At 37.0% G+C, this 10106-nt stretch overlaps 1 pseudogene; it reads right to left on the bottom strand.

Annotated features, from left to right (window-relative positions):
• LOC108544988 (melanoma-associated antigen C3-like) overlaps window positions 1–4577 on the bottom strand; it is a 66964-nt pseudogene extending 62387 nt beyond the window's left edge.
• Window positions 4578–10106: the final 5529 nt, after the last annotated feature.

The raw sequence follows: 10106 nt of genomic DNA, 5'->3' as shown, positions 1-10106 counted from the left end.
AGAGTGAAGTTATTATCACATTATTTTTTACAATTCACCTTTAAAGTGGTTCCTGATGTTTCCTCTTTCTTAAATTTTTATTTAATATTAAACATATTTATAAACCATTGGTTAATAGTATAACTGTTAATACATACTATTATAACTGTTAAGTTTATCTTAATAATTATAATTTGTAATATAATTTTAATAGCTGCACAGCATTAAATTTTCTACTGGTTAATTAGCCAGTAGAAAGGCAGATGTTGAAAATAGAGAAAAAAATAAGCAGTGGAACAAGGTCCATTCTCAATCCCCTTGAATAAAACAATTTATTCATTAAATATTTCCTGAGCACTTTTGTGTTTGTTTTGTATTTGTTCTTGCGGGGTTTTTTGATGTGAAAAACACACAAAAGCATAACTACCCATTGACCAATTTTGCAGGAGGACTCCTGCTAATACATCAGGCTGAATTTTAGACAGAATGGTTGAAGAAAATAAATGCTGAACAGTCCACTTTAATATGGTAATTTAGTGGGGAGAAGCACTCTCTCCCATTTAGAGACACAAGAAAATATTGCTTCTATGAAAATCTTCTTAACATGGAGAAGTTAGTAATGATGCCAAATTTATGAAATGTTCTTAAAGAGATCTGGGCAAAGTTTGCTACATAGAACAAATTCAAAAAAATATGTAGTTATATGTCTTTCCAATATCATATACTTTTGAAAATGCAAAATCCTGTGCTAAATGTAACTTTCACTTTCGTAAATCACTTTTATGTCAATAGTCTTATGAAGATATTTCTTAAAATTAAATGATATTTTATGACCTGATTGTTATTCTCTACTTATCATTTATTTAGATTGCAAGATAAAACTAATTAGAAAGACTATACTTTTGCTGTTAACTTTCTCAGAGGTAAAATATCATTTTTCTTTAGTGGTTTGTGATGCTATGAATGAATACTTTCCAGGTTGGGTATTTCCTGGCTGTTAAACATCAGTTAAGTTTTGGCTGACTTCACCTCCATCTATCAACCTCCCTGCTAATCATTTAACAGCTATAGAATAGGTCTGCTCACACAAATGCTTCAGGAAGAATTTCCAATGTGCACATTCTGACCAGAAGAAAAAAATGCAGCAAATATTTGAGAAAGTGAATCATTTTTAGACTTCTGAGCACATATGTTAAACTCAGGGTTTCTCACTGTTAGCACCATCACATTCTAGGCAGTATAATTCTTTCTTGTGTGAGGTCATCCTTTGTCTAATAAGATGCTTAGAAGCATCTCTGCCTCTGCTTATTAAATGCCAGTAGCATTCCCTGCTGCCACCAATTATGACAACCGACGATATCTCTAGATATTGCCAAGTATCCCCTAGGTGGCAAAATCTCTTCCAGTTAAGAATGACTCAGTTAAGAACAGTAATTAATGGTCCAGGGAAAATGGATATAAAGATATTAAAAAGCTAGTAAAGCATTTGATATATTAGAAATGCATATAAACAATTCATATTTATAAGATAAAATCTACTGAATATACAATGAATAAACACTTGTTTTGGTGAGCAAGCTTGGGATTGCAGCCGTAGGCCTGGAAGTGGTAGGAGCTGCAAAGCCTGCCCAGGATTAGCTGTAGTCAGAGCAGGCAGCCAAGGCAGCAAAGATCAATTTGACCTCAAGATATAATCAAATATCATAGCAGAGTGAATGAAGCTTTTATTTCACTCCATTCTTCTCCATAATTCTTCTTCTTATGCCCATAATCATTATAATTACATAAAGTATTTAAAAACCTTTAAAAATTATTTCTTGGAAAACATGAATATGGCAGACTGGAGGCATTTTGTACTCACTTTCTCCATTAAAAAGAACCAAACAGTGAGTCAATAATCACACTTTGAATACATAATTCAAAGGAAATCACTGGAATTCATTAGAAAAGTGATAGGCAATACTCAAAGCAGAGATGGAGAGGGAAGCAAGGCAGCCTGCTCATCCAGGATCAGCTGTGAGCTGAGAGAGACTCCAAAATACAGGGAAAGGAAAGGTGAGAGAGCCTCAGTGGTCCATATTCTCACCATAGACTCCTACAATCCCAACCACAGGAGATCCCCTCAACCGTCATGGGCCCTGAAACTAACATAGAAAGCTGCCAGGAGATTGTATGATGGCACTGCCTCAGGGTGAATGCTCAAGCTGGGTCCCTCACCCTTCTGGAGACGTAAGCAACTACAACAAAGTACCATTTTAGAGCCCTGCCCTCAACAGACTGAGCACTGCCCTGGAGCCCAGTAGTCCAGGGCTGAGGTGCAAGAGAAGCACGAACTGCTGGCTCAGGGACATAGGCACCAGTGACTATAGACTATGGCATCTGGTGCAGAGGTGGGACCAAGGCGTGGGCTGCTGCTTTTAGGACTGAGGCACAAGTGAGGCACCACTGCAGAGCCTCACCCCTGATGAACTACACTGTCCTGGAGCCCAATGGCATTGACGCCTAGGTGCAAACTAAACGTCCGATGTTTCCCTGGAGATTCAGACACACGTGACCACAGGCTACTGCAACCGAGGGAAAGACATGAACATTGAGGCTGGGCAAGATAGCACTTTAGAGCCTCACCCCCAACAGACTGCACACTGTCTTGGAGCCAAGCAACACTGAGGATGAGATGCAAAAGAAGATCTGGCTGCTAACCTGAGCTTAGACATGAGCATTCATGGGCTACCATACCTGAGGCTGAGGTGTGAGCACCACTGGGGCTAAGGCACATGTGGCACATGTGTTTTTCACCCACTGGCCTAGACTGCCATCACTGAAGGTGGCATCCAACACCCAGTGGCAGGGCAGCAGCCTGGCCACTGCCACCCTGTCTTTACCAAAGAGACAGATATCATAAAAAAGAATCAAACAGAAATTCTGGAGCCAAATAATGCAGTGAATAAACTAAAAATACATATGAAAGCTTCAACAATATACTCAATCATAACTGACTTATTTTAAGATCACATTTTGCTTGAAGACAGTGTTTTTTGAAATAACACTGTCAGACAAAAATAAAGAAAAAATATAATAAAAGAAACCTTTGGAATACATCTAATAACATAAAGTGACCAAATATAAAAATCACTGAGAGCCCAGAAGGCAAAGAGAGAAAACATGTTTTCAAAGACCTATTTATTGAAATAATAGATGACACTTCCTAAGTTGAGCAAGACACTTAGACATTGAGATACAGGAGGCCCATGAATTCCTAAATAGACACAATGTGAAAAGGTCTCCTCCATAGAACATTATAGTCAAAATATTTATAGATTTTCTTCTTTTTTTTCCAAGATGACAGATTGGAAGCATTATAAGCATACTTATCCCGCTTAGTAAGACAAAATTGCACGTAGAGATTCATGCTGTAAAATTTATTCCTAAGAAACAACATAAGAACTGAAAGAAACCACAGACCCTTTGAATGAAGTGGCAGGCAACGGACTACATCATAAAACAGACGGAAAACTGTTAGTCCCCAGAGCATGAGAGAGGGACAGATTGCTGTCATGACATATACTCCCACAGGGGAGCCAGGCAATACAAGTCATGAGGGAAGACTTCAAACCTACTCAGCTCTAGAGGTGATTCAGTGAAAAGTAAGGAATATGTAAGAAGGAGCAACATCAGGACATGCTTTGTGTGCACTCCCAGATTCCAGCAGGAATGGAGGGAAGCCATTCCTGATCCCACCTCACAGGGAACATTGCAGAAGTCTAACTCAGGCTGCAGTCACAGGTTGAGAAAAGTGCCCAATTGGGATTTTTGATATAATCCTTAGTAAGGACAAAGCTGATTGGCCAGAACCGAGGGGCAAGTGAGAAGTGTGCTACGGCAACAGGCACATGAGCTTCATGGCCCTGCTTTACAGGTGGACTGGAAAGGATGCGGCCTGAAAGATATGGTTTCTGTGTCCATAGGGAAAGCTTACGGCCTGGGACAGTTTTAAATTCTGAGCACAGGCCACTTGAAACCCAGTTAGCTGCTGCTAGTAGAACACTGTGGGTATGAAAACTGACTTGCCAAGCGTGTGGGAGCTGAGTGGGGCTTATTGCAACCCGCTGTCTCCCACTTTTCAGGCAGATTTTTTTGTGCAGCAGAGGCAGCTGTATTCCTGCCTGGAACATTACCCCACCAGCCAGGGAACTGCCCTCGGATCCCCACTGGGGCCACTGCTTGCACCTGCACGTGGGAAGCCAGAATGGAGACTTGCCTGACCCAGTTTAATAACTTCTGAGGCACAATGAAATCATCCCAATGCCTCCATGTTCAATTTCAAGCACCAACAAGTCCCTGAGGTATTAAATGCATTGCTTTTCTGCGGCCTTGCCACCTTCAGGAGCTTACTAAGAAAATGAAGAAGAGCCATGATCACTCCCCTCAATTAGCCTCTTCCCTTGGCTGAGAAATGTGTTTCCAGTCTTGAGAACACAGAAGTTTTGCATTTGCTCATGAGAGATCTGAAACCTTCTGACACTGCCCTGCATCTTTTCCATTCCCTCTAAATAGAGAAAACTCTTCTCCTGTCTCCTACCTTCTGCTCTGACATCCATTCACTGACACCTAGGCACAAAAAGCCTAGTTCACCCAATGGGAGAAATAGCTAAGGTGGGCCTCTTACAGGCTATGAACAACATTTCAAAGTTTAAGTCCCTACCCTCTTCCAATACAATGTCCTTTTCATTTCTCTAGCTCAGTAGTGCTCAAATTGGGGGTGATTTTGCACCCCATCCCAATAAGACATTTTGCAGTCTGGAAATATTTTTGGTTGTCACAACTGGGGTGGCTCTTGGTGCTATCGGCATCTATTCAATAGAAACTAGGAATGCTGCTAATCATTCTAAATTCAGCAAGATGGCACTCCCTCAAAAAACCCAAAGAACTATCTGTCTCAAAATGTCAGTAGTAATAAAGGTGAAAAACACTGTAGCTCATTCCTTAATAGGCCACCCAAAGAGATTTCAGATGTTTTCATTTATAAAATTATGCATATATTTTGGCAAATCAACAGCTGTTTCTCACCACTGATGGTTAAACAAGGGAAAGAATAAGGAGATTGATATTATAATGAGCTCATTCTATGCCAGGTACAATGTTCAGTACTTCAGATTTATATTATCACATTTAATCTGCATTAAAAATGTCACAACATGTAGTAACAAGGGTTATTTTTATTTTACAAAGTTAAAAGAAAACTGAATTTTGAACAAATTGAAAGATCAATTCAGATTACAGCACCTGTAAATGGCAGAGCAGAAACTTACTATTAATGACTGTATGGCTTCAGAGCTGTTGTCAGTCATCTCAATTTCACAAAGATCTCCTCATTCACTCATCTTTTACCCTCAAGCATTGTCTTCTGTAGAGATTCCTGAATTATTCCAATGGAAAGTCAAAAACAGAAATTTGATATTCAACAAGGAATATTATGTAGGGTTTTGCTGTTGTTTCCTGAAAATTTTTCAATATACTGAATAAGCTATGGGAAAGCAAGCGGAAATAGTGTGGGCTTATAAAACCTCTCACCCTGTGACTAACCAAAATGAACAGAAAGAATTCATCAATGCTGAAACTTGAAACAAAACTGACTCTTACTCAATATAATTCTTGAGGTATGATTCAGATCCAGTATAATTTGGCCCAGATTTAAAGAAGACTCAAAACTCATTATGTAACCTCTATCATTACCTTGGTCCAGATCTTCCAATTTGAAGAAGCAAGGAAATTAGACTTCAGCAGATCTGGAGGAAGTGTAGGCTGCACTGTGTGGAGCTTGTTTCTCCACTAGAGATAAGCATTCCTGAGAAACTAAATGCTGGAAGAGATGCAAAGCCACACAACCTATGTGATTGCCTACCTAACTACCTGCCAACCTGAAGTTTACCTTCCTTCTAACCAGACAGAATTTCAGAGAGAAGTAGAAGCAATCTCTTGAGAATCAGAGCCACAGCCTTCTGCACAGAAAATACATAGATTCAAACAGAACAAAACCTCAACAACCTTGGACTTTTATGAAAGTGAATTTCTCACTTTGAGAGGGAGTAAACTGAAACACAAAAGGCCGTTCTTCACCAACAGAGGAGAGTATCAAACTAAGCAACTAAGAAACAGACCAACAACTAAGAAACAAACTTCCTGACTGCAACTACTCACAGCCCCAGATATCTCCTCACTGTCCCCAAGCCCCTGTTCCCATAAAGGAGCAAAATGTCTGAACAAAGAATAAAAATAATAAATGTGCAAATTGTTCAGTGCATGTTTCAAGGCATTGGTCCAAAAAAATATGCAGACCAGTTCTGGAAGTTGGGCTAAAAAAGACAGATTCTGAAGTTGCAACTGGAAGATTGCTCTAGTAGGTCTGGAGGGGTGATTGATGCTCTGTACTTTTTCACATCCATGTTTGAGAACCACTGTTCAAAGTGGAGAGAGAGGGTGAAGTCAAAAATTTTCCTAGAACAGAGATAGCAAGGAAAATGTATTCATCTATTTTTGGCAGTGGGGACAATCCATGGCCTCAATTCAAAATAAATGAGAAGAAAAACAAATAGTAACAACATAGGACCAATATGTAAAATGCTCTGTAACGTGGAAGGGAAGAGAACAGGAATACAGCAAGCAAAAACAGCTAGCTAAGTAGTATTTTTGCCAGATTCTGCAGTAGTGGCTGAAGAACAAAAATGACCACAGATGTTTAACAATTGGAGAAACTAAAAAGTAACCCTAAAATCAATAGGAAAAAATAAGGAACATAATCAACCCTATAAAAAATTTAGTCAGTAATTTAAAGTATAGTCTTGGGAAACATTAAAACAACACAGGAAATGAAGAGATTTTATAAATATGTAGATGTATTCATAAAACATATTTTCATAAAATATGAAAACATCCAAAGTTAGGATCACTGTTTTGGAATTAGGCTTACTCACTGTGGGACTGAATTTGGGAAGAAGTAATCATTTATTCACTTTAGTTTATTGTAATTTTGGCCTTCAGAATCAGCCAAAACTTATTTTGAATGTAGCTTTAACAAGAAATATTTATGTGACCCTGGCTCAATGTTTGACTTTTCTCAACTTCAGCTTTGTGCCCTGAAAGTTGGAGATACAATGTGTTCCTGTCTCACAAGATGGTTGTGGGAGTTTCATAAATCCCGGAGAAAATACAAAGAAGATTTCAAGCATCAGATGTGGCTATTAATATTTCATAGAGAAGAATTTAAAGAAACTCTTGTGGCTCTAAAAGTAACATTTGAAAATTTTAAATTGAATGTGCATTTTAAAAATATGAAACAAAACTTAGCAGAATAAAATTAGTTGATATCTTTGGTATTCCTCAGATAGGAAATGAAACAAAACAGGCTAAATAAAATCAGAGAAAAAAAACATAATGTGATGATGAACGAGAACAAATATGTAAGTCCAATCAGCTCCCCATTTAATGAGAAGACTCATGGACAAATTAATGATAATAACCAATAGCATTATATTTATACAAACAAACACAAAACTTCCAAAACAATGTGACTTAGAAAAGTTGAAAGTAAAAATTTTTGACTGAAATTTACCAGATGATATAAACAAAAATGGGAACAGACACCTATTCCTTTAAAAGGCAAAATTTGGAAATGGCACATCTCAACTCACAACTCATTAGAACTCAGTCACGTGGCCAAGCAGAGTTGCAAAAGAAGCTGGGGAATGTAGTCTGGTCATTCATGCACCCAGCTAAACATCAAGTGTTCTAGTACTGAAGGAGAGTTTGTGGAATAACTAGCAGTGTGTGACAAAGAGTATTGCTTTTAATAGGGAACAAAGCAAGGAAGTTTGTGAGAACTAGTACTTCACGTTCCTGTGGAAGTGTCAGACAATGCATTCAATCAAGGGACAGAATAATAACCACAGATGTCAGAAAGTAGAAGGAAAAATAATTACTATTTGCAGATAATACAAAATTATACCTGCAGAAGTCTAAAAATACCAACTGAAGATGTCTCAGAATCAATAAAAGAACAGAGTAAAATGAAAAATTATTTTAATAACTATAATTTCATGTAGTTAACAACTACTTAGTAACTACAATGAGAAAAAAGTCACATTTATACAAGAAACAGCAGCAGCAACACAGTAACAACAGTAACACTAAATTTAATTATTAGAAATAAACCTGATGTGAATTGGACAGAAGTAATGTGAAATGGTTATGAAGTCTCCACAGTAAAGCCAAAGTGATACTTCAAAAATGCAAAGCAATTCAATCACCTGTGTTGCTTAAAGCTCTGTCCACTGAAATTAGAAAAAATTCAAGTTTCTTTCCATGGCTTAGGCAACTCTGACTTCATGTCCGATAACTTCTTCCTTTGCTTCAACTTGCCTCTTCTAGGCAAGAAATTCAGCCATATCAGCGTCCCTTTAGTTTCTGAATATACCAACCTATTTCTTGCCTTAAGACACTTGTAGTAGCTATTTCCTCTTCCTGGAAGGCTCTTCCCCCAGATTTTCTTATGTCAGGCTCCTTTCTATCAATTCATGTTCTAGCTGAAAAGTCACATAATTTGAAAAATATCTCTGACCCCTCTTTGTCAACAATAAACACACCCTCTGCTATGAAATCATTGTCTATTACACTGTTATATGACAATATCAGATGAAAAACACTAAATTATACCATATCACAGAGTATAATTAGAATATTCCCAAGAGTACATTGAATGTCACTATTAGATAATTAGAATGTCATATTTGATATTTATGTGTTAGATATTAAAGTATTAGATATTTAGATACTAGATAGATTCATATTAGATAATTAGAATGTCATTACTACATAATGATTGAAATAATTATAAAATTATATTTGTATAATAGTGTATATTCATATTATCATACATAAAAATAGATTATATGAGTAGTACAGTATATGACATTGATGTAGTCATATGAATACATTAGAAAATAGAAAATATCTCATTGTATTGTATCTTTACACAATATATTCAACAAAATAGTAACCTGGTGACAGGCTTAGATAATTGTTAATTTGTCTTTCATACTTTGCTCTGTTATCTGATTTTTAATAGATAGATAGATAGATGAATTAATAGACACACTCAGGAAGGAAAAGTTCAATTAGTTAAGATACAAGTACAGAAAACTCTCTAACCGGCTTAAATGAAAAGGACATTATTAACTCACTTTCTCAAAATTCCTAAAAAGAGTGCTGTCTTTAGTCATGTAGGAAGGCAATAGAAATTTATTAACTACATAATTATGTGCCTTTCTGTTTCTGAAATGTAACAGTGAGAAAAACTGTGTCCTCATTTCACTCACATTCTGGAGAAGTTGAGAGAAAATAAATCTAGAAATAAATATGTTCAATATATTTGGATAAATTTCAGTTTCTGCTAGGCACTACAAAAAAGCAAAATTAAGGAAATATGGTAGAGAGTTGCAGTGAAGTTTGCTTGGCCTTTCAAAAAGAGGTATCATTTCAGTTGAGGTTTAAATGACAAGACAGCTCTGTAATGATATAGGCGAGTTCCAAGGAGAACAAACAGCAAAGACAAAAACCTGCATGGAAAGTATGGTTGGAGTGAAGAGAATGACTGGGGGATCAAATAGAGATGAGGATGGAGAGAAAAGCAGGGCCAGATACTAAAAGGCCTTGGAGACGAGGATGGGGAAGGAGAAGAGAATCAGATTCAGCTCCTCCTGGGGCCTCATACGGAGGCATAGGGTGGGAGGACTGAATCATGCTCACATAAATGTTCTCTGCGCTTTCAGAGAATATCTCACATATTATTCCTTTATTTGCTAACTCTTTTGTATGCATTCGAATCACTTATTTTTTTTCTTTAAAATCTCACATCAATTCTACAAGGTCACTAATGCTTATTTTACAAATAAAGAAACTGCATTTGTTTCCTATTGCAGTTATAAAATTTCCACAAACTCAGTGGCTTAAAACAACACATTAAAGTTATAGAAACAATAAACATGGAAATAAATAATTTCATGATTCAAATCTCTGCCTCAATGTCACCCCTCAGAGAGGCTTTATTTGATTACCTTATTTAAAGTACTACT

The sequence above is a fragment of the Rhinopithecus bieti genome, unplaced genomic scaffold, assembly GCF_001698545.2.
Source record: "Rhinopithecus bieti isolate Rb0 unplaced genomic scaffold, ASM169854v2 scaffold_28580, whole genome shotgun sequence".
In the NCBI taxonomy this organism is placed as follows: Eukaryota; Metazoa; Chordata; class Mammalia; order Primates; family Cercopithecidae; genus Rhinopithecus; species Rhinopithecus bieti.
This window is presented reverse-complemented; position numbering and strand designations above follow the sequence as displayed.